The following is a 24,884-nucleotide window of genomic DNA, read 5'->3' on the forward strand; positions in this document are numbered from 1 at the left end:
CCATCCTTGTTGCCACGCGCAGTGAGCCTGAAGCCAGGGTCCATGTGGGTGGGTGTTGCCAGAGCAACCAGCCTCCGCAGCTGCAGCGGATGCAGGAGGGAGTGACGAGGGCTTCCCCATCCGCTCTTTAGACAGAGTAATTTCAGTCACTGGCTAGCACCCTGCTTTTGTTTTTCAAAGTCAGTTGAAAACTGTATGAAAAGTCTTCAACCTGTTACGCAAATGACTTCGCTACACGTAACATCAAACAGCTCTCAGATGTTTCGTGGACATTCTTATGACTTAGTGTGGGGGTTAAGATTTATTTGCCTCCCTAAAGGTGAGGCAGACGTACTTTCTGACATCCTGTGCAAGGATGTATGTTTGGCGTGCATGGGAGGACAGCCCAAGTTGTCCTGAGGATGTAGGCACCTCTCTCCCGTTGACTGCTATCCGGCAGCCAAGAGACCTGGAGAAGCCCATCTGTCCAGCCTCTGCAGAGCCGAAACTCCTCGGGTTGGTTCCCCTCTGAAGGTGCTTGTTTCCAGGGCTGTAGGTAATTAAAGTGGTCCCAGGATTCTTCTTTGTTCGCACCCTGTCGTTGCCATGCCTGTCAGCTTTCCGCTTTCTTCTCTCTCCTGTTGAATGCCGGCAGTACCCACGATACCTGCCTCCCAGGACCAGCTGGGGGTTGCTCCAGAAGTTTTTAAGAACTTCTTTGAGTTCTGAATGTACGAAATCTGATCTTTTTTTTGGCTGTAAGAAGCATTGCGTCTTTCAAGGAGGTACAGAGTACCTATAAAATACTGATTTGCTGATGATTCTCAAAGTTTTGTAGGTATCTTAGTGATACGCAGAAAACTGCTGCAGGCTCTCTTTCAGTGTTGCAGCAGCAAAGAAAACATTTTATTTGGAACACCCATTAGATTATCAGCTCTGCTTTTAGTGGAAATAATGGGTTCATTTTAATGACAAAATAGCTGTGCTTCATGCCAAGCCATTTATGTGTCCTAGCAGGTAGAGAAATGCATGTTTGCACACTGCCTTGTAATCGCAGGGATGATGATTTGCTGGTTAAAGGTGGAGCGGGGTTCGCAGCGCATGCATCGGGAGTAGGACTCTCGTTACACATCGCAGCAGGAGAAGCCCTGCTCATTTCTGTCGTACTGTCTTTGCTGGCACAATCCTGGTTACAGCGCGGCAGTCCCCTCCTGTTAAAACACACTTTCCTCTGATGGGACATCTGGAGCACACCGTTTGCTAGCTGTGTGCAATATATTTTGTTTGGCTTTTCTTTTTTGAGGAGTGGGGTCAGATGAGACGACTGTGAGCCCAGCAGAAGTAGTTTATAAATGTCAGTGAAACGCATGTGAAACTATTTTGTACTGGATGAAGTACAGAAAAGAGAAAGAAAACTCTGTGTTTCTGTAGCCCTTCATAAACAACAGCAACACCCAGCTGGCAGAAAACCAGCAATGAACTCGAACCAGAGTTTAATAAGTTCAATTTAAAAATTATGGAAATATTTTTGCATTATAACTCTTAGTTACTGTATACCACGTTTGTTTAGAAATATGACGTTTATGTGCACATATATACATGATTTTCATTGTTTTAAATAGGCCTTAACACAGTGCAGTATTTTGTCTCCCTCTTTTTTTTTGTTGTGAAGACTAAATTTCCACAACTGGAAAAGCTCTGTCTGATATCAAGCAACAAACATTTCCCTTTCGTAACAGAATGTGACAGAAAAGAAGCATAAAAGCCAGGTTTGTTATCTAAAGGTTTCCAACCAACTCTATTTATTTTCCTTTTAGACTCATTGGTTAAAATATTTTCTTATTGCTATCATCTTGGTGCTAGTCAATAGTTATGATAAAGTTAATTTGTAATAATAGCTGTCTTGAGAATGATATTAGTAATATTTTTACATATACAAGTGATACTGAGTCATCAGTGACAGCAGCTTCTCAAATTAGCAGATGGTGGCCCTATAAGAAAAACGTGTTTTCTTGCCTTACCCCTCAATTTATTCCCAGACTGAACAAAGATAACTAGGTAGTAGCATCTGTTGAGGTAATATTTCCTGTTAAACTCCATCTGCCTGACAGATCTGAAGGTGTTCAAACTACGGTATATATAAGGTACAAAAGGTATAATTAGAATTTTGATGTATCCAAAACAGCAGTTGGTTTTAATTATACAAGATGGACATTTTGGGGCAGGTCTGAGAAGAAGTAATAAAAAAACCAGCAAGTAGAGAAACGATGCTCAGCCGCTGACTTTGCTACCTAGATTATTATTTGCATGCATGCAGTGCAAAATGTAAATTTTTGCCTTATCTGAAGCCAAGCCATTTCTTGCGTGTTGGGCTTGTGTAATGGTTGGCATTGTTCCTGCAAAAGGGGGGTGGAGAAAGGCTTTCAGCACGGGTCAATCCAATTTCTCTGCTTGCAAAGACTGTAGTGTGGCATTTGAACCCAGCTAGTAGGCATGACAGACTACCCGGGGTTCAGATCAGGTTTTGCTGTTTGCCATTCTGTTGTTACCACAAGTCCATAAATCACTCACTGAATAATTTTTACCCATCTTGAATGGACAAAATGATAAAAATAAGGCTGTGAGGTTATTTTCTCTTCCAAAACTATAAGGAGCTCTGAAGCAGTCCCTGCCTCCAGCCCCAGCTCTGCCTGTCAGGGCCAGACGTGGGACCATGCCTGTGGTGAGGGCAGTGCCCACGCCGGGGGCCCCGGGCGCAGCTGGCCCGACCTTGCGGCACCCTGGCAGCTGCCTCTGAAACCTCCTCATGATTTTTTTTCAAACCTTACTTTGCTGCAAGAGTAAGAACAGGATGCCTAACGGACAGCTGAACCTTCACGGTGGGAACCCAATAGACCATCTCATGCTGTGTGCTTTCCTATCAAACTTAAAACTGTTCAACCATTTAATTTTCAGTACGATTTCAGCAAGGGGTTTTTTTGGCTTTGTGCTTCCTTCAAAGCACTTGCCGGGCTCACAGGGATTGCCGTGTGCCACCAGCTGCAGGAGCAGGACCCAAGGGGAGGGCTGTGCCAGCGGAAGCTCCATCCTCGGCCATGGACTTGGCTGTGGAGCTCAGGAGAGGCTGCTCCAGCTTGGTGAGACCACGGGGGATGTGACGGGGTGGTGAAGCCTCCTCTGGCCTCAGACGCCCCGGACCGGGTCTGGGAGGAGGCGAGTGAAGGCCTGCCACGCAGTGCGGGCACTCGGGCATGTATGGACTGAACAGAGGTGCAGGGCTTGCCCGGGAAGTTCTTGCTCTGCTTCTCCGTCTGCCCTGGCTGCGGGGCCACTTTCAGTGCATGAGCTTTGTATGTCCAGGTCCCGAGATCTGCAGTCTCGGTCCGGGTTTCTCAGTGTTGTTGTAACTGTTGCTGCAATGCGGGCATTATTTTTATTGCCAGAAGTTTATTCTGTCCTTCCTCCCAGCCACCGTGCCATTGGGGCGGGGAGTGAGCAACTGTGACTGATGTTCAGGGAATAGTTTTGACAGAGAAAAAAGAAGAGATTGAACATTTCAATAAAACCAAGATATTTTGCTTTTAGATTGTTGTTGGCATAAGGTCTGTGCTTTGAGATGTCTTTGGTGTATTCTTCCATAGTGAAAAGATGGTTTGAAACAATCTAGGAAAAAATTTTGCCACCAAGTCACACAGATTCTTCAAGCTCTATTAGTAATAATAGCAATGCCCTTCACCTTGTCCACTTCTGATCCTGGCCATACTGTGTTCGCCTTTGGAATCCATCAGCCTTTAGCCGGAGCACCTGCTGATGAAACAAGCCAAGTTCATTTTGGGGCCTTTGAGGGACGGGGGTGTGGTACAGATATTACTAATTTTTAAAGTTCAAATCGCTTCTCATGCAAGAGATTTTTTTCTGCAAACAGACGCTGAAGGTTCCTGTTGTCCCTAGATGGACGTGGATGCACATGGATACCTGCAAGCAAAGACCAAGGAGTCGTATGGCTCTAACTTTCTTTGCTTCACTTTTAATGTGCTAGTAAGATCCTGTCTAACGAAGCGCGGGTTTGCCCTCCCGAAGACTGCTGCAGCTGCCCCATTTGGAAAGCGAGGCTGGTGCATCTGCAGGGACTTGGTGAGGCCTGGGGCAGAATGAAGCCGTACATGCTGAGCCCGGGCATAGGCAGGCATTTGGTGAGGGAGCAGCAGCTGCGTGGGAGCGTGATTTTGAGATGGAGGTTTCTGAGAGGCGAAGGGACAAAGAGGCAAGATGGCCAGGCTGCAACGCTGGACAAGCCCCCGCAGACAATGCGTGCGGAGGCTGGAGGAGCCGCTGCCCACGATGTGCTTGTAATCTCCCTGAGCAGCCTGCCATTAAACACAATCTCATCAGGGCCACGGCAGGCGCAGCTGGATCTGGGTATTGTCCCCAGTGACAGCGACGCAGGGGGATGCTCTCCGGGCTGGAAGCTCTCTGCGCTGGGGGGATGCTCTCCAGGATGGAAGCCCTGGAAGGCCTCTGTGCGGGGGGATGCTGACAGTGTTGTGAGCTCAGCCGCACGCCTGGGCTAGCCGGTTTTGGCAGAGCTGGGCACGGGTCCTCCCTTCTGCTGGGTCTGGGGGTGCTCAGCAGGGCAGGTCTCCAGTGCAGCGCCCTCTGAGCATGCACTGATGATGAGGAAAGCCGAGCTCATCCGCCCCAGCCTGGGATCATCCGAGCAAGTGATGGTACAGCACTGCTCAGTGTGCACACCGCAGCTTTGCATGCTTTGCGGTGCCAGGCTTAGCATTGCTCCATGGCACGTTGTAACTGGGAAGTTATGTTTACCAACTCCCAACTTACGCCAGAACAGAACCACTAAACGACGTGTAACACAGATGCCTGTGGATTATTTTTGATAGTGAGTTCACAGCGGCAGCTGTATAGAGAGACTGTTGGTCCTTCACTGTAATCTCCTGCTGTCGGTAATTCTCAGGACAAAAGCAGTTGTTGCTGAAACTCTCCAACTCACACTCGTTCTTGACTTATTTCCCAGGCAACTGTTGGCGCAGGAGCCAACTCAGTTGTTGTTAAATACCGTTAAGTGGACAATCACTGCAGAAGCAGCAATGTTTGCACTCTGGAAGAATGGAACTGGTGACAATAGCACCTGTCTTTCCTAGGGAGGGATCCTCGTGCCACAGGCGGTGGATTCACTGGAGCTCTCAACGGTCAGTACAGCATTTTGAGGCATTCAGGTGTCTCCCTGCCGTTTGTAAAAATCCTATTTTCTTAAAATGATCACTAGGGAAAATGATGTGTATAACAGCAAAGTTTGTAAGGTGCTTCGGAGATTATTTCTTTTTATTATTAACTGTTTAACATAAATATGAGCTTGCCGATATTTTAAATATTCTGGATTTAATCCGAGGTTTTAGATCAACACATAGAGTAGAAAACTATACTTGCATTCCTCCCATATCTTATCAAAAATTTTGATCAAAGTTGTTTCTGCTTTTGATTTGAGTCATCACAGGGTTTGAGTGTCTGTTACTGCTCTTGGAAGACTTTTCACAGAACCTGGTATGCTTCTCTGCCAAGCAGCTTTTCCAGCACTTTGAGAGTTTCAGCTGGCTCTCCTTGGCGCCGGCCATGTCCTGCTGCCCCCTCCCCACAGTCCCCACGCAGCCCAGACTCCACAAGCACCAAAAAACAGGCCCTCAAGCAACCAGCCCCACTTGGGGTGACGGTTTGCTAATTGCTGCGTATTTAGGGGGTTGTTCAGTAGACATCTTTACGGCAGTAGCAAAGGAAGTTTTCAATACGGAAAGCAGTGTTCTTACACAAACTAAATGGAATTTGTATAACCCTGACTCATCTTTGGTAGCCTTTGGTGGTGATGACTCAGATGTCCTTCCTCCAGCAGGAGATACCAAGTACCAGCACGGAAAGTCTGAGATTGCTTGAAAGACTCCCAGGCTGTGCCAGCTGCAAATCAGCAAGCCGCCTTTATTTTTATTTTTGCTTCAATTGTAGGAAGAACATCACGGGCAGCTCGAAATCAGCAACTACAGAGAGACGAAGCTGCTGCTGACATCCTCATCTGCGAGGACAGCGTTTCCTGAGGTAAACAGGAGAAAAGTAGCACAAAAACTGCTTCTTGCTGGAGACAATGCTGCACCTAATTGAGCTTCTTCCAGCTGCAAAGGTTTCTTAGTTGGCTGCTAGTGGCTTTCACTTGGTTCTTCTGATGACTTGCTCACAGTCCAGCTCTGAATGTTTTGGATTCCCCTTTATCCTTATTTTATGAGGTGCTTATTCCATTTTATGGGGTGGGCTATGGAAGGGCAGAGGTAAACGTGTGGCTGTGTGGCCTGGCCACCGGCATAAGCCCCAAGGCCACCGTCACGAGCCCCGCCACGCAGGCATGTGGAGCATGCTGCCTGCTCTGCGCTGAGTTCCTCAAGCTCATCGGCACAACGAGCTATGCAGCATTGCCCAGCTCGGTAGATAAAGTCTTCCATCTCCTGCCAAAGACCTTCCCAAAGCAAGGGTGCACCTGTGCCAGTTATGCCCCTTCTCAGGCCGCTGCTGGGGTTATCTAGCACAGTCTCTTCTTTCACTTCGTAGTTTCTAGCTTTAGGAGAAAGGAGTCTTTGGAGCGCATGGATGGTGTCTGCCTCTCCTCGCGCAGGTGGGCCGTGGCTCTGAAATGGCAGCAGGGACCAAGCCTCGCAGGACGCATTGGTGTAGGCAGACAGGGTATACGTAAATGATCATAACTGCTAGCAATTTCTTTTTACGTATTTTACTTCATTGCTTGAAGTGATGGAATGAGTAGTTTGGTAGGATGTATACTCAACTACACAAAGATTTTCTGTTCGGAGAAAATTGTATTAGATACTGTCTAAAATAAAACCTAAATGTTGCAAAAATTCTTCCTCTCCTTGTCCAGTTTGTAGGACTCCAGCCTTGGGAGAAGGTGCCTCCAGCGTCAGCAGGCGGCCTGTGGAAACTCCACCTATAGCTCCTATAGGGAGTGCCTAACGAGGACGGCTGTGGACCCCGACAGCCGGTGAGCCAGGCAGTATTGTGCATGACGTGACACTTCACCAACACCACAGTGAGAAATCCTCTCCCAGCCCTGTGTGTAGGTTCAGCTCGATCGTTTTGCTCCCAGTGCTGTGTAAACGCAGGTGAACAGACAGCATTCAAATAGCTGTTGATAGCACCATCTGCAAAAAGCTGATGGCTCATTCATTACGCAGTGGGAGCCAGCACAGCCAGTCTAATCAGATACTGTATGATGAATAATTCAGAAATAATCCTCGTATACTCGAATAAATATCAGGAGAAGGAAGGAAGAAACGCCATACATATGGCACGTTGAGGGAACAAAACAGCCATTTTTCAATGTCCTAAGCTGAGGAGCGTTGTTACACTGGATGTTAATCACGCAGGTGGCTAATGCTTGAAGAGAAAGCTGACGGAGGGGTTTCTGGCCCGCCATTTGGAATGTGTTAGTAAGCAGAAAAGACCATAGTGCTCATGGGAAAACCATGAGCCTTACGTTTTGCAATATGTGTGTGGTCCTGTTGTGTAACGTGCTGGTGACACCGGCAGAGGATGGAGTTTGAGGCAACGGCTGGGAAAACCTGGGGCCAGGCCTAGCCTTCTGCAGTGCCCATCTGTGCTGCTGGGCAATCCGCTCTGACCCGATGTGTGCTGTCCCTCGCACAGCTCCTGCTCGCACACACACACACACCTTCCACCACAGCGTTCCACCCTCAAACCACTTGTTTGGCTGGAGTACATGGTGCAGTGCAGTCACAATACTGACCAACCAGATAATTGTTCAGTGGGGCCTCTCGGCAGCTCGTATAGATGCTATACGCAATTCCCTTTGTTTGAGGTATTTTGGTGCAGAACAAAACAAGACTGTATCAGCTGGCACTGTGCGCTCGCAACCCAGAAAGCCAGCCGTCCCCTGGGCTGCATCCCCAGCAGTGTGGGCACAGGGCGAGGGAGGGGGTTCTGCCCCTCTGCTCTGCTCTGGTGACACCCCCCAGGAGTCCTGCGTCCAGCTCTGGAGCCCTCAGCACAGGACAGAGCTGGAGCTGTTGGAGCGGGGCCAGAGGAGGCCCCAGCAGTGATCCGAGGGCTGGAACCCCTCTGCTGGGAGGAAAGGCTGGGAGAGCTGGGGCTGTTCAGCCTGGGGAGGAGAAGGCTGTGGGGAGACCTCAGAGCAGCTTTCCAATGCTTAAAGGGGGCTTGTAAGAAAGATGGGGACAGGCTTTTTAGCAGGGCCTGTTGTGACAGGACAAGGGGTAATGGTTTTAAACTGAAAGAGGGTGGATTTAAATTAGATAGAACACAGAAATTCTTCACACTGAGGGTGGTGAGGCCCTGGCCCAGGCCGCCCAGAGAAGCTGTGGCTACCCCCTCCCTGGCAATGTTCGAGGCCAGGTTGGACGGGCCTCTCAGCACCCTGGGCTGGTGGAAGGGGTCCCTGCCCATGGCAGGGGATTGGAATTAGATGATCTATAATGTCCCTTCCAACCCAAACCAGTCTGTGATTCCATGGTCCTAACAATTGCCTGAAGGTGTGCACAAAGCATGGCTAATGCAAGTCAGCATGTCAGCAAAGTCACATCCTTCATGATGGGCTTAGGCAAAGGGCCACAGAGCAAGCAGCGTGAGAGAGGCTGGAGTTAGGGCTGCTCCCAGCAGAGCCTGTGCCTTCCCTTCACTTATCTCCATCTTAGATTTGCCAAAAACGGTACTCTGGTGCAGAAGAAATGTCTTTCTAAGTTTTGACAATCATCAAATCATCACAAGTTTTCCTACTTCATTTTTCCTACTTCACGTCTCAGAATGCTTGGGCCTAAAGGCGCCATTTTGCCAACAGATGCAAACCTGTGGCAGCTCTCCCCAGAGCTGCAGGGCAGAACCATCTGCCACGAACACCAGTCCCACCTCTGGGCAGCCTGAGGATGATGAGCCAGCAAGTGTTGCAGGCATATGGCCTATGTACTGGGTCTAGTACCTGTGCAACAGTGAGTTATATATGCATATAAAAAGTCATTTCGCTACCCACCAAATTTAAAACCAACTTGTAAAGCATATCTATTAAATAGCAAGACCTCTCACATCAGCCTATAGCTTACACTTCAAGGCTTCAGAGTTAGAATGCATCTGTACACAGTCTGCGCACATTTTCTATCACCGTACTTTTGCTACAACAATTCAACACGCTCTTCTTCTGAACTAATCCCAGTGGAAAATGAAAACTGCATTGCTTCTGCAGAATATTCTCGACAAGGATTACCAAACTGTGCCGCAAAAGTCCAGTAGAACTGGCACACTTTTTCATTATTTTGATTTTAAAAAATGAAGGCTAAAAAACAAGTTGTCAGTCCTCAGTTTATTTACTTTTGGAACCTCCATGGAGCAGCAAACCTTTCCTTGCAGCACAGGGGGTCACTCGCTCCTGATGTCCAGCCTAGATGAACAGTGGTTTCACCACAGATCTGAAGCACTTAGCAGGAGGGACTCAGACCCATGCCTCGCTCACACTGCTGGTGGCAGGGTCTGGTTTCCTGGCCGTGCTCTGTTCAATGCAGGATTATAAACACGGAAGCAAAGCACCATCTACCAGAATATCCTGGCAGCTGAGTACGTTGTAGGAGGTAGGAAATGAAGGTGTGGACATTGCGAAGGAGCAAACCTGACTCCCCAGCACCCTGGGAGTAACCTAACCACCGAGCAATGGGGAGGAGGTCTCTGCCGACGCTGCTGTTGCCCCTGCTGCAGGGAGCCAGCTGGGCCAGCCCCTTTGGCCCAGATGCAGACCAGTGCTGCAGCTTAGCCAGGAGGCAGGGCTTAAAGCAGCCCCCAAAGGCTCGCTGGCGATTGTCCGGGAGTTTGGTGAACTGCAGATTAGATCCAGGCATCTAGAGTGAGAACCAGGTGAATTTTAACTCCCCCACCTGCCTGTGGGGCGAGTCTTGGCTATAAATCAGAGCTCTGGAGTCTACCAGATGGCCAGGTGCCACGACGCCACAGCACTTTGACAAACATGTCACATGACAAATTTCCATTTCAATGTGCTATTGGGCCAGAAGCTATCTTAACAGAAGAAATTGACCTTTAGAGTCTACAGGTGTGGCTACAAGTGTGTGTGTGTCTGTCATATATTTGTCTGTTTACTAGAATGAGAGATATTTTCCACTCAAAGTCATCCTAGATTTTAATTTTTACGCGACCTCAATAGTAGTTAAGATGTGTTTTCAGTTTGGTTAAAGATTTCTCCCTACCAAAGTCCTTCATCTTATCTCTTATGCAATCCACTTCTCTTAATAAATCTCATCTTTTAAAAGCAATCCTACAGCTTTCAGTCCAAACTATAATAGAAGACTTATTTTAATAACCAGGAAGGGAAACTGATTTTTTTTTTTTTTCCCAAGGAAATATCTACAGAGAAGTCATAGGAGCATCTGAAAAGAGGAAGTTTAGTTGTAAGCTTTTTTTTAATACTGAATGTTTAAATATAGTGGTTAATTAAGAGTACCATTGCATTCTAAACAGTGATCAAAAGAAAAATGTAAGTATTCTAAAACAAGAATGTAAGTATTCTAAAACAAGAAATGCAGGTTTCTGCTCTGCTCTTGTGGATAATATGATACAGGAAATTGTAAGGTGAAAACCTAAAAAACCAACTGAAGTAACAGACACTATTAAGTTTTTGCCAGAAGTTGTAAAGCTGTTAGTCTAAAAAAGAAATTTAGGATTGGGAATATGGAACTTGTATTTTACCCTTCTCGCTTAAACTACTAGCCAGCAAGGAAATGTTTTGTTATTCAGTAAAAACAATAAACAAAACTGGGAAAGGACAAAAAGGGCACCACTTATTCTGACATTAAAAAATTAAATGTAAATTTATCTTATTTTTTATTGTGTCAATCCACCTGCAAAATAATCTTTGGCCCCAGCACATTTTGAATGCTTAAAAGCTACGTTTGTAGCTATTTATATTTAACACAGTTAAAACAGATTCCTACACAGAAAGTGTGGGATGAAAACAGCACGTTTTAGAGTTCTGGATTTCAAGAGCCTTAAAATCCTTAAGAAGTTAAATAATTAAGAAGTTATTATTGCACACAAGTTCAGCATTCACTGCAGCATCAAAGGGAAAACGTTTGAATTGGCAGCACTCCTTGCTGACTGCTGAGAAGTAAGAGGAGGCTGTACTGGAGCTCTTCAGGAAAAAGCAAAGGTGGGGCTAAAGATTCACAGTTCCTGGAAAATGAAGTACCTGGTATGCGACCCGATAGCACAGCTCACTGCTCCATCAGCGCAGGTGACCAGGCGATCGCCTCTCAGTGCTGTTCTGGAGTCAAAGTAGAAGGAATATGCCCGTGGTTTCATTTGTCTTGACTGAGACTTTCCACCATGAGGACAGCAGTGTCAGAGGCTTTGCTCCTAGCCACTGCAAAGCCAATGGAGAAAACAGAATTGTCTTAAAAAATGGTGATTTCTTCTGCCATTGGTTCCAAGGATTATATTCTGTGTGGGGAAGTGAATGGAGCCTCTGCTTTGGACACCTGTCATCTGATCCAGAAGAGCAAATCCTAGTCTAATCTGGGTTGTCGACTCCGTGCACTGCCAGCAGCTGCTTGCGCACCCGAACACCTCGCTGCCGACGGCGGGGGCTCTTCCAGCCCACCCTCTCTCCCCAGCCACCTTCAGGGTCTCCCCCTTCCCCACCCATGGAGAGGGGCCGTGGCACGATGCTTCTAGCTGGCCACAGGACAGTGAGGAGGTACTTTCAGATAGAAACTTCAGCGGTGGAGATTCAGCAGCTGTGGGGAACCAAAACCCTCCTGACCGACTATGCAAGTTACCTCCCTGTGCAGCCCCAGCTGCCGAGACGGGATAAAGCAAGGGACTCCAGTTTCCACCTCTGGAAATGCTGGAGGAACCTAAACCACCCGTTGCCTCCCCAGCAGCTAACTGAAATGGCTTTACCTACAGAGTCACGACACCTGTGACCTGACTTTAGGACTAAATCTCAGATCAAAGATGTAAGGTCAACATGCTAAAAAACCTGCGAAAGCCTCACAAAGCAGAAGTGCCGCTGTAGGGACACTTGCATTGCAATTGCCTGCTACTTTGTGTGTTTGAACTAAAGAGCCATTGGAGAAGAGCTGTCAGCCTGGTACCAGTGGTAAATGATACTTAAAATTCTCTTGATTTTATTTTTGAAAGTCAAATACTTAGCGTGACAGACTTTTTCTGCCATGGAGGTGTCAAGGACACCTGGCTGGAAGGAAAACAAGTAAATCTGTCTGAAAGACAGCACGCACAGGGACCTTTATGCCATGTATAAACTGTGAAATGAATTAACATTTCAGATATTAATACAAAAGTAGTAGTAGCAGCTGCCATCTTCTTTACACTATTATGCAAGCCAACCACAGAAATCCAATGTAAGAAAACAGACTGTAGTTTTCACTTCTTTTAACAAATCAGTTTACTAGCTAATTGGGAAGAAATAGGGTGCTATAAATATTACGGCCTGATTCTGCAAGTCACTTGCAGGATGAGCCCTAGGCTTGTGCGAGCTGAATTTCATGGCCCTTCTTGAACATTAAAACTAGTGCAGAACACAAATCCATTTATTTTTTATGTAAGCTACCAAACTGGCTCATGGTATTCAAATTCTATAAACTCGCCACACTCACCAATTGCCACAGCTGGCAAAGGAGCAGTTTGCTCTTCTGGTTAACTCAGACGTGTCAGGATTTGTCCCTGGTGCAGTCCCGCGTGCTGGGATGCGAGCAGCTGGGGCGCGAGCCTGCCCGTGCAATACCTGTGAACAGAGGTCACATCAGGAGCTCTGTTAGCGGGAACGCAGTAGGCCTTTGTCACTTTGCTGCCTTACCAACAGGCTTGTAAGAGATGTTAATAAAACATTACTTCAACCAGAATATGTATTTATTGTCTATATAGTCTGTAAAAGGCCAAGCTGATAGCATAAACTTGAGATGGGTGATGTGTATTTAAAGCCATTAATACGATCCAATGAAATGATTCACTTGCGAAACTTTCAATTCTGGAACCCCTACTGCACACTTGTGAAATACACTGTCCCATGACAGAAAAGGAGGAAATTTCATACTAAAATTTGTGACAATGGCATTAATGCCACATTGCTTTGCAGCAAACAAAAGGCTATTGCCAAAGGCGGCTTGTCACAAGAGGTAATAGCCAACACAGCCAAACTACCTCCAGAAGGACCAAATAATTTCATGTTAATCTTTTTTTGTGAGGTGTGATAGCATCGGTACCGGACAAAGTTCTAGGCTGGGATTTTTTTAAGTGTGGCAATATGTTAAGATGGCGCATGTCATGGAGCGTGTGGCAGGGACGGTGACCGCCAGCCCAGCTGCTGTCCCGCTGTTGCCCAGGCCACCGAGGCCTGGCCACCATCCCACCGCTGCCAAGGCCCGCCATGTGTGCCACCGCCCAGGCTGCCGAGGCCCAGCCACCATCCCACCACTACCCAGGCCAGGAAGGCCCACCATGTCTGCCGCCATCCCACCCCAACCCAGGCCAGGAAGGCCCGCCATGTCTGCCGCCATCCCACCACCACCCAGGCCAGGAAGGCCCGCCATGTCTGCCGCCATCGCACCACCACCCAGGCCAGGAAGGCCCGCCATGTCTGCCGCCGCCCAGGCCGCCACACCTGCCCAAGCAGAGGGGCCGCGCTGCAGAGCGCCGGCCGCCCCGCCCGCGAAAGGCCCGGTTCCACAGCGTGTCACTTCTCCCGCCCTTCGCTGACAGGAACCGAAGCAGGGCGATGGAGGCCCGGGCCGTGGGTGTGCCCGCCCTGCGCCGGGGGCTCTGCCACGGCGGCTGCCAGGCCTGGGGCGCCCCGGGCAGGCGGACCCCTTCCCCGCGGGGAGGCCCGGCGGGCCCCGAGGCGCAGGGCACCGCGGCTCTGGGGCGGCGCGGCCGCGGGCCTGCCCCGTCCCTGCCGGCAGGGCCTGGCGCGGCGACGGCCCGGGGCGGGGATCGGCACCGGCCCGCCGGCGCTGCCCTGCCCGAGCGCCCGCCGGCGCCGCTCGCTGCCCTTCGGGGTGGGCCGTGCTGGCTGCCCGGGCTCGGCGTGCGGCGGAGCGGGGAACCACCGCCCCCCCCCCACCCCGGCCCGGGCTGCGGGAGGCCGCGACCCGGCCGGCCCCGGCGGCGGCGCCTGCCCGCGGAGTGCTCGGAGGCAGCGACAGCGCTCCCCGCCCCCGGCACGCTCCAGGGAGCCGTTTCACACGGAATCGCACGGGAGCGTCTCCCCCATCTGTGCGAGCCGAGGCACCCCCCACCCCCGCCTTCTCCTCAGTCCCGCAGAGCCTCCCTGCCATTATGTTCCACCGTCTCCCGGCCAGGCCGCTCCGCGGGCGGCCGAGGCAGCGCGGACCTTAGCCGTGCCCGCCTGAGGCCGCCGGCCAGAGCCGCCGCGCCCGGGCGGCGGGGCCGCAGCAGGTGTGTTTGCGCGGGGGTGCGGAGGTTGCATGCGGTGGGGGTCGGCTTCCCCCCGGCCCGGCTCCCGGCGCCCGCCTCGCCTGCGCGCAGGCCCCGCCGCGCTGCGGGCAGCCTGCGGCGGAGCGGCCTGCCGGGCCTGCTCGGCTCGGGGCCGCGGCGCTGCCAGGGCGGCGGCTGCCGGAGCCCCGCGGCCATCCGAGCGCCGGGGCCGCCGGCTTCGGGCCGGGGAGGCGCGGCGGGGGGGGGGGCGGGGCAGGGGTCGCTCGGACGCGGCCGTCCCGCCGCCTCACACCCCCCCCCCCCCTTCCCCACCCGGCCGCTGTCCCCCGCCGGCGGAGGGGCCGCGGCCTCCCCTCCCCTGGCGTTGCTCCGGCCCGGGGGTCGGCAGGGCCCGGCTCGGGTAGGGCCGACCCCGGGCCGGGGAGCGAGCGGGCCCGGCGAGGGGGCGCGGGCGGCGCGCCGAGGGGAGGGGGCCGCGGTCCGCCCGCGAGGTGCCCGGGGCCGCGGCGGCCCGCAGAGGCGGGAGCGGCCCGCCCGGGCTGAGGGGCTGAGGGAGGGCCGGCCGCGGCCGCCCGTGCGGGGCAGACGGGGCCGAGGCGGCGGAAGAAGGTGGTCGTTTTCCCCCGAATGGGGTGGGGGTGAGGGATGCGGGGAAGGTGCCAGGCCCCAGCCCTCCGCAGGGGAAGGGGGGGTGCAGGGTCGTGCCCGAGACCTCTGCTGCCAGTTACAGGTGCGGCCCGGAGCGCAGAGGGGCCGGTGGCGTGGAGGAGAGCCTGGCCGAGGAGCCATCTGACGGCGGCTCCCCCGAGGATGGGGCTTGGCGCGTAGGCGGAGGTAGTGGCCGGCTTGGCCAGTGCAGGGTGAGTAGCCAAGAGAGGAGCGGGGTGCAGCGCGTCCGGACCTGGGGTGCCCGGCAGCTGCGCAGGACGAAGGCCCTGGGTGGCGGAGGGGCAGCGGGCCAGGAGCGCGGCTGCCATGGGCAGAGGTGGGTGCGGAGCTCTCCTCCGCAGGGACCTGGGCACCGCGGGGACCCGTGACCTCGATGGGGCATCGCCCCCGGGGACGCGGGGCCGAGCGGCCGGCCGCAGCCGCGTCCCGGCCTCCCCCGCCGGTGCGGGCGCGGGGGGGCGGCCCGGCGCGGGTCTGCAGCCCGCTGCTGCCGGCGCCTCCCTGCAGGACAGCCGGACGGCCCAAAGGCGAGAGACAAACACGCCCGCCCGGCGGCCCGCAGGCCCCCGGCTGCGGCTTGGCGGCGGGGAGGGCGGCGGCGGGCGGGCAGCGCCGCAGGGCTGCGCGGAGCCCGGCAGATGCCACCCGGGCGGCCCCGGGCGCGGGGAGGGCGGGCGGGAGCGGCCGTGGGCATGAGGGGGCCGGCGCGGCGGGGCCCCCGGCACCGCGGGGAGCGGAGCGGGGAGCGGCCCCGGGTCAGCGGGCCGCCGGCCGCCGCGGCCGAGCCTGCCCGGTGCCGCAGGAGAGAGCGGCGAGGGGCTTGGCTGCGGTCTCTTTGTTAGCTGCGGCCAGGCGGGCGCGCACCGGCGGCTCTCGGCCGGGTTGCGGGAGGTAAGTGGGGGAGGAGAGGCAGGGAGCGTGCGGGGGGCTCTGGGGAGCGAGGGGGCTGCGCGGGCCGGGCAGGAGGGGAGCCGGGGGACAGGGCTGCCGCCGGCCCCGCCGCCGCAGGAGAGAGAGCCCCCGCGCTTCCCAGGGACTTGTTGGCAACTCGGCGAGGGTTGCCATAGCTTTTTATGTAGGGTGACCAGAACCGGCTGGAACTGGTTTGAGGCAGATCAGCTCCTGAGCACAATGCAGTCACTGAGCTGCTACACTGGGATAGCTTCCTCCCTTCATGGCAGCCAAAAGCAGAGGAGCTTGCAGAAAGATACCATCCCAAAACAGTATGTGAATGCACACTTTAGACACACAGCACTGGTATGTGGCTAATATAGTCATAAAGGATTCTGTATGTAAATGTACATATTTGCAGTAACTGAGATTACTTTGGCTTTTCGTGCCTTTTTATGCTTAAGGAATGGGCAAGAGCTGAAATTTATGACCCTTATTAAAATATTTTTGCTTTGCAAGGGTGGGACACTGGTTATACAGTCTATTTTAAAGCTAAACTAAATAAAATGGATGGAATGATTTGTAATTGTAGTTATGCTTGTGACTGAAGAATGCTGCTGTGCATGCTGTTTTATTTACAGGGTGCTGTCTTGCGGTTGTCTTTAGGAGATGGTAAGGGGGGGGGTGCTGTGCCTTTCTTTAAGGCCAAAAGGAAACAAGGTTGTTGTAGAATTGTGCATAAAAGCATTGCAAAGATGCTGTAAGGCATACTCGTTTTTCCCTTCCCCCCCCCTTGTAGGCCTATTGATTGGGGCTGCCTTTAACCCTTTCGTATTTGCAGAGGTAATGCATCTGTGGCAGTAACTGAGTGTTGGCTAAAAAAAAAATCTTTCAAAGGTCAAGGTTCACAGGTGAGATGTGGTGTTTTGGGCGTGAATATATCAGTAGCATGAAGGTACATGTATGTGAAAAGTAAATCTGGCTCCTGATTGCACGCTGGGCACGTTAGGAAGGAGACAATTGTTTAAGTGTTACCAAAAGAAATGCTATTAACGTCCTCCAGTTTTAATAGGATTAAAGCTCTTATTTGTAACGACTTACTGGTATTTTAGCTAAATACAGCATTATCACTGAAATATCTTATATCCGGATATACGTTTTTTCACAGTGCAGTGATAGGGAATAGGCCTCTGAGTGACAGTCATAAAGTGTGGACCACATGGCAGTGAACTGTTCTGTGTTGTATTACAGCGTTGCACATTCAGAATTTTCTGTCTGATTATTTAAAGGTTGGTTGTTTGGCCGTATCTGAGTAACCCAATGCTTAATTCTGAATTAAGGTCTTTGGTGTTAAACACGTACTTGATATAGCCTACGTAGGAAAAAAAACGTATAAAATAAACAGTATGAATGGTGTTTCTTAAACTGTTGTAACGCAGGGGGGATTTTGCAGCAGCCAAGTAGAGAGATGCATTTTAGAGGTTTGATGGAGCTCCAGTGGGTTATTAGTGGCATGAATTACAATATTGTGCAGTAATGAAATAAGGATGGGAAACCGGATGGGCAGTGCATCGGCTCCTGAGGGATGACTACTTTTAACTCAAAGCAGTAGATAATGGATAGGATTTTTTTTTTCTCATCTAAAAAATAAACGTATACCTAGATTGGAGCTGTCATTTGTATCTTGTAGTGAAAGCTGAAGGATTCAGAGAGAGGGAGAGGGGGAGAGAGAAGAAAGCAGTAATGCATATAGCAAAGGGAAGAACAAAGGCTGTTAGAGCTTACACATTGGAACACTAAACATTTTGCCTTGGGGATTCTTTTGCTAGAACTGTTACTTCCTATAACAGGAAATCATCAACTCCAGAATTTTACCCAGTATGATTTTTTAAAAAATGTGACCAGTCCTGGCTGGTTTGGTAGTCTACAATCAAGATAAATATGGAGGCAAAACGTTGAAATGTTCTGTTCTAGTGTGAAATGGAGGTCTTTTCCTCTGTGCTCAGGAGAATAAAGTAGACAGTCTTAAAAGCCTTGAGAGGTTGTGGATATTGGGTAAGCTGTATGGTGGCTGATGATAGGCAGGGTGCCTGCAGCAGAGAGTTGACAATACAGGGGAACCTTTTTATTTCTGACTGCAGCGGATTGCATAAGGTATTTAGATATTAACTGGAGAAAAGTGAAAATGGCATGCGAATGTTTGGCCTGAAATTACGGGTTTGTGGTTTTTAAGGCAGCTACAACGTGTTGTTTCTCAGATTTGATAGGGCAGTAAATAGCTTGTGTGGTGAAGCAAAATGTGTGGTGAAGCAAAATGCCTGACAGATCACTGTGCTGATTTCTGTTCATGTTTTTCGTAATTTGGATGCAGAGGTTCTATATACGGTTATAGACATCTGTAGCAAATTATGCTTGCAAACATGGATTCTTGATGGGAATAATATCTATTGCTGATGATGATGCATGTTCTTTTCCAAGTGTCAGCTAAAATTTGTATGTTACGAGAGCACCTTTCAGATATTTTTCTCTCTCTTGCCAGAATAGCAGTTTTACAATTTTAAGTTCTTGGAATTGTCACAACATTCGATGTATCTGTTTTGTTTCTATTTTTGAACGTGAACGGTACTATGAATTTTTTTATTTGTAGCAAAGGAGGTTTTGAATTTGCAGGGATTTTTGTAGGCTGTAAGATGAGAAACCCAAGTAGATGCTGGAATCCTCAATGTTCTTGGCGAGTTTTGTTTTTTTAGTCTAATAATATTTATAAATGCTCTTCACCAAGAGATTTTGATTTTGCACGTAGGGCAGCTTTCCAGCAGAAAATGCTGCTTAATGCTGGAGGGTTGGTCCTCTGTATCAGCAGTCATGATCTCATTTTGCCTTCAGGCTTGTCTCCGGTATTTGATCTAGAGAATAAGGGTAATAGTTTATCAAGTTCCAAGCCTCTTCTGAATGAATGATCTAACTTTGGTTTTCTTAGAAGTATGAATGTGTGTTAAAATATAAATGTGCATAGAGATTGCTAAGAATATATGTTTTAAAAAAACCCAAAACCTGACCCTAATGTTTTACGGCCTGTTTGCTGCTAGTGTCGCACAGGCAGGCCCTGCGTGACATGCAGTGTTCTCACCAAGATTGTCTGCAGCCGCTTCACGCTGATGTGGAGCAAGAATTGCCGTCCGCTTAAAAAAGAAGTACATTAAAGGAAACAGGCAGGAAGCAAGTGCCATTTAGTAAGGGATTCAAATTTGCTTTACATTGGGAATGTCAAAATTCTGTTAGTTATTGTTGTACATCCGAATTATTTACGTGTTACCGTCCCAGCCCACTTTACATTCAGAAGTGCAAAATTAAGCCATTTTTAGATTTCATTTTGAAGTAGAGTGCGAGAAGAATAGTACAGGGATTCATCTGCCTTTCATGAATTCATCACCATTTTAGGAGGAATTCAGGAAGTTGCAAGGCTCGAAACGTTAACTGGATCTCTTGGTAAATATAGATAGTTTTCATTTGGCTAGCTGTAGATAGAGATGGTCTCTTCAGCTCCATGTGTCGTGGAAAAGGAGATACCTTGCCCATGTGTTGAAATATCGCTGTTCTTTTTGCCAGCCAAAGGCTGATGATAGTGAACTTTGAACCAGTTGCATGTGGTACTCTTGAAACTGTGCGACAGGTAGTTCAGTGGTGGTGACAGAAGAGGAGATGGACGTACCTCGGAAGATACCCTGCTCTTTCCCTTCCTGTTTTCTTCTACCCAAAGAGAACTTTAGATGCCCATTTTGAAAAAAAAAAATAAAGTCCAAAAGTGGAGGAGTTAGACTACAAGATAAGGCTTTGAAGGAGTTGTAAGCAACAAGTAATTCTATTTTGGCTGTCAAAAAAACCTTGTTGAACTTTGCTTAATAAAACAAAAATTCTCAAGAACTGCGTTACTTAATTATACCTATGGCAGGGAAAAGGGCTCGTCTTTTAACAGATTAGATAAGAAGGATCCATAATCAGGTGCAGGATGTAGTAGAAAAGAGGATAAAGACAATTACCCGCTCCTCTATAATCAATTATAAGGATGGATACGTTATGAAAATGGTGGTAACATGCTTACAGTTGTAAAACAACTCAGGCTCCTTTTGGGAGTATCTTTCTTGTTGGTTTGACATGGCTTGGTAATCCATAGTTGCAAAACTTGGCTAAGCAATAAGCAGAAGCAGCCCTTTGCCATACCTCACATTAAAGACCAAACAAGAGACTCCTCTGCAGAGGTCTTTTATTCCTAAGGCTCTAAACTTGAACCCACGGGCAAACCGATTGGAAAAAGCTTTGCCTGTATGAATGAACAGCAAACAAGGCAACATAAAGTCTCAAGCTTTAGTCTGGCTGCAACTGCATCTGCATTCTGTACGTGGAGATAAGTATCATCCTCGTGGCCTCTGGGGACTCCCAAATTATGTTGTTTACCAGGAAAAGGCAGTGTGCATACGCGTGCAGTGTAGGTCTGTATCTGTGCCAGGTCACAGCAACACACCATGAACATCATGCAAGTGCCGTCCAGTATCTTTGTGATTTTTTTTTTCCGTTACTTCCATCTTCTGCCATCCCAAATGTAATTTGCTGCCATTGCTTTCATTCCCGGTGTGTGTGATTTTGAACTTGGAAAATTTTTATGGAAGACACTCCTGAATTGAAAAGTTTAAGATACTGTAAACTATTACAACCAAACTGCGCTTTTGTTCAAATCAACAGAATACATTTGGTAATGCATTGACTTCAGTGGTTTTATTGCTTGTTTGTTTTCAGCATTTGCTAGTTTCAAACAACTCTTGCAGCCAGTGTGTGGATTAACAGGCTTCTGTGGCATTCTAGAACTAGATGAATAAAAGTAGGAGTGGAGGAATGGGTTAGTTAAATATTTTTTTTAATCACTTTGTAAATATTTTAGCAACTATTCTAAAATTACGTTGTCTTTTTATGTATAATACTCAAGAATATTTTGGATTAGTAGTTTCGAGAAAGTTGGCATGCAAGTTCTTTTCCTCCTTATGGCAGCCAGATTTGTTTATAGCATCTTAATTGTATAGCTCGCGTGAAAGTGGATCAAAGTCAAATGTCAACTGGTGCTGTCTGCTGTGGAAGCAGGCTGCAGAGACAGCCTTGTAAATCACAACCACTAGCTGAGCTTCGAGTAGCTCCTGACCCTGTCCCAGTTCCAAAGTGTTCCACCTGCCCATGGCATGAGCTGGGACTGTGCTCTGGATCGGCAGTGTGTGCAGTGATTTGATAAGCTTCCAGAGGTTGCTTCCGTTTAATGGTGTGCTCTGAAAACACATTTAGATACTGTCAGAAGTGGGTGGTAAGGCAAGTGAATGTTGCTCTCTCCAACCACCTGAAAGGAGGTTGTAGTGAGGCAGGTGTTGGTCTCTTCTCCCAGGTAACTAGCGATAGGATGAGAGGCAGTGGCCTAAAGTTGCGTCAGGAGAGGTTTAGATTAGATATTAGGAAAAATTTCTTCACTGAAAGAGTGGTCGGGCATTGGAGCAGGCTGCCCAGGGAGGCTGTGGAGTCCCCATCCCTGGAGGTGTTTAAAAAACGTGTGGATGTGGCACTTCAGGATACGGTTTAGTAGGAATGGTGTTGTTGGGTGGATGGTTGGACTCAATGATCTCAGAGGTCTTCTCCAACCTATGATTCTATGATTCTAATGTGACTAGGTCTGAATGTTAATTATTGGTTTAAATCCTTTTTACAGTGAGGGTGGTGAAACACTGGAACCTGTTACCTTGAGAGGTTTTGGGGTCTCCATCTTTGGAAATAAGCAAAACCCGACGGGACAGCATCCTGAGGGTCCTACTGTAGTTGACCCTGCTTTGGGCAGAGAAGTTGGAGTTCCAGAGATCCCTTTCAACTTCAGCTATTCTGAGATTCTGTGAAATGCCTGTTGAAAACTTTTTTGGGGCTAGTAAAGAATAAACCTTGAAATTCTTTTGAAACTGTCAACAGCAAGGTTACTGCATTGAGTTTAAAAAAAAAAGGCTAAAAATTTTAATACTGGGCAAAATTTCAAATACTAGGCTAATACCCTCCAGAGCTTCTTTTGAGAGGGAGGAGGGAGGAGTAAAAGTGGTAGAATGTTCTCTTAGAAAACCAGAAATGCACATTCAGATTTCCGTTACTCATTGAGGCTCATGCTTGGAGGCGAATTGGATTTTCCTTTTTTGTTTTTTTTTTCTAAAGGCAGATAGATGCGGTGTATAATGTTGAAATACCAGATTGCTTGGTATAAATGTTAACTGTAAAAACACCCCATACTTCACAACGGTGTTTGCGTAAGGACTGCCATGACCTTATTGATACTATGGATGGTAAATGAGACCTTTATCCTAAGAAATGAAAATGCTGCCAATTATAAAAGTTACATTTCCAGAAGCAGGAATCTGTCTGCGTTTTGCAACAGTAACAAGTCATGGGACCTCTGATAAGCGAAAAGGAACCTGTATTTTACGTGCATATGATTGGTGTTGCTGATTGTGGTTAAAGTGGCCTCTCGCATATCCTGTTTGCCCGCTGAGTATTTCAAACCACACCAAGTTGTGATTTGAGATGTGGTTCTCACTTCCTGAAGAAGGTTTGGTGGTTGAATTAGCATATTGCTTTTGTCTTTCTTTCAGATACTTAGCTTTGAAGTAAATAATCAGAAGTTAGTTATAATTACTAATGTATGTTGAATAACTAATGAACTGCTCATAATCTGTGTGTTAGGCTGATGTTTGCCTAATGTTAGGATATACATTACTGTAATTCTGATTGAATCACTTAAGTCTTCTCTACCTGATGAAATTTTTTGGTATAACAATACAGAAATTAAACAAACAAACAAAAAGAGCTTTTACACGTATTACTCCCTGTGTAAGCATTTTGTTCCAGAATGAGCATGATGTTATTTAGGCATCATTACTGGTGTTTGGAAGTGGAGTAATTATACCAGATTATCAGAATTTTGTCCTGGAATAGTGTGTCTAACTGGGAATTTATACCAGTCTAACTATAACAGAATAATTATTACATATGGTTATGCTAAAAGTATTCTTGCAGAATTAAGACATTGCCATGTGCTAGACACTGAAATGTTGTGTCTCAATGCTCTTGTTTTCACAGCACTGAAAAGAACGCTGGTTTTCTTTGAAGAACGTATGAAAGAAAAGGTCTCTGCTCTAAAGAGTGAACAGTCCACAACCGTACGTAGTACAGAGGTAAAAACTGTCGGAAGAGTTTAGGGAAGTTAAAGGAATGTAGTCACAAGAACATGAATGCCAGAGGTGGACGAAAATGAAAGTTGGGGTTTTTTTCCTGTTCCCTTAAATAATAAAAGGGCTTGCTACTGAGGGAAGCTTGAGTTGCATTGTTGTTTCAACAAGAGTGTGGAGTTACATATTGTAAGTGTAGACAGTTACGTGGGATTTGAAGGCAGAAGGTAGGAATTTAAATTTAATGTGGTAGAAAAGACAGGGCTCGTACAGACAGCTAAAGCAGTTGCGTAGTCACCAGACTTGTGGATGAGCAGTGAAGATTTGGATCAGCTGGAGGGTGAGTGTCAAGGAGGAAAAGTTTTTCAGTTCTTTAAAGGTTAATGATGAAATAAAGAATAAAAACTGAGCATGTAAGACCGTGCTTGTGATCCAGAAACAATAGTTAGAAGCCTTCATGCATAAAGAATATTAATTGGGAAAGTATTGGAAAGGGAGGAGGGTTATTTGTCATTGCTAGGCCTGGAAAACTTGAAGTTGTTCTTGTACCTGACAGACATCAGTCAGAGTTTTAAGTGGTTTGGAGATACGATCTGTCTGGGAGCTGCCAGATAACAGATTCTGTTTTCTTGTCTTCATTAGGCAGCTGAACTTCCCCAAAACGGATCTGGTTTGGTACCTTCTAGTTTCAGCAGCAATTTGTAGGCAGCTTGGTCTTTCTTGTGGAGAATACTGTGCCCCATCTGCAGCCGTCCTAAAGCCCAAGCCACAAGATAAATCATATTTAGAAAGTGAGAAAAAAATGTTTCCTTTTGTGTGTTTCTCTGCTACCCCTGCCTTGGCAAGAGTACATGGAAGGGTTGGTTGGTTTGGTTTTCCTCATATGGCTAGAGTCACTCCACCTGGAATGGGTATGGATGCAGAGCCTGAGGAGGAGTGACAGAAATTCCATGTAGTAAAACAAAACTGCCTTTGTTGATCCTTCAGAAGCAGCTGTTTACTTCCATGCCCTCATATTTCTTTGGTTGATGTTTGCGTCATTGCGTATTTGAGCCTTCATCACATCTACACAAATAGTTGCTGTAAGCAAGCAGTATTTCACCATGCTCTCTGGAATCCCTGATAATAGGGCAGAAGCTCCCAGATCTGCTACATCTTGCAGATGTTTTCCCCCTTTTCTGGAGATCAGCCTTTTAAAATCTTTGAATACATCCTTAGGCGTTCCATCTTAACAGGCAGGATATGAAGGCCACAAAAGATTTACAAGAATTTAACTATTTCTCATGGGTGTAGCATCAAATTCTTGTCCTGCTTGCTTCTTCCACTGTCAGTAGAGAGTTCTCGTGGACTGGTTCGTGTTTTAACATAATTGCCCGAGTGAGTGCTTCACTGGAATGTGTTATCAGATGAACCAGAGTATAAAGGCTAACTGAGACAAGACAGTGGAACAGTCAAGGGGTATCTTCCTTTGGCTAAAACCTGTGCCGTTTTCTTCATGCTGTTCATAGGAAGCGCTTATTTAAGGAGACGCACTTCCAAAGAAAGGAGAATGTAGAAAGTCATGCATATGCATGCTTTGAACAAAGC

At 48.3% G+C, this 24,884-nt stretch overlaps 1 protein-coding gene and 1 long non-coding RNA gene across 15 annotated transcripts in view; one reads left to right on the plus strand and one right to left on the minus strand.

Annotated features, from left to right (window-relative positions):
- Window positions 1-3,411: 3,411 nt before the first annotated feature.
- On the minus strand, window positions 3,412-13,801 carry LOC142365740 (uncharacterized). The gene is made up of 4 exons (XR_012766597.1): window positions 13,706-13,801; window positions 12,702-12,829; window positions 11,273-11,446; window positions 3,412-3,786 (listed from the first exon to the last, which is right to left on the minus strand). It is a non-coding gene; the product is annotated as an uncharacterized LOC142365740 (long non-coding RNA).
- Window positions 13,802-14,426: 625 nt separating this feature from the next.
- The window catches only part of LOC142365739 (zinc finger protein 532-like), a 51,385-nt gene continuing 40,927 nt past the window's right edge, over window positions 14,427-24,884 (plus strand). Inside the window, exons 1-3 of one of the 14 annotated variants that reach the window (XM_075446864.1) lie at window positions 14,427-14,499; window positions 15,224-15,359; window positions 23,209-23,303. The gene's annotated coding sequence lies outside the window, so the exon portion shown is untranslated. Of the gene's footprint in view, window positions 14,500-14,882; window positions 14,900-15,146; window positions 15,360-15,403; window positions 15,485-15,895; window positions 16,060-16,286; window positions 16,426-23,208; window positions 23,304-24,025; window positions 24,089-24,884 lie in introns of those variants that run through there. The other 13 variants (XM_075446866.1, XM_075446865.1, XM_075446877.1 and 10 more) reach the window with 13 other exon arrangements.

Source organism: Opisthocomus hoazin, chromosome Z (genome assembly GCF_030867145.1).
Source record: "Opisthocomus hoazin isolate bOpiHoa1 chromosome Z, bOpiHoa1.hap1, whole genome shotgun sequence".
Taxonomy (NCBI): Eukaryota; Metazoa; Chordata; class Aves; order Opisthocomiformes; family Opisthocomidae; genus Opisthocomus; species Opisthocomus hoazin.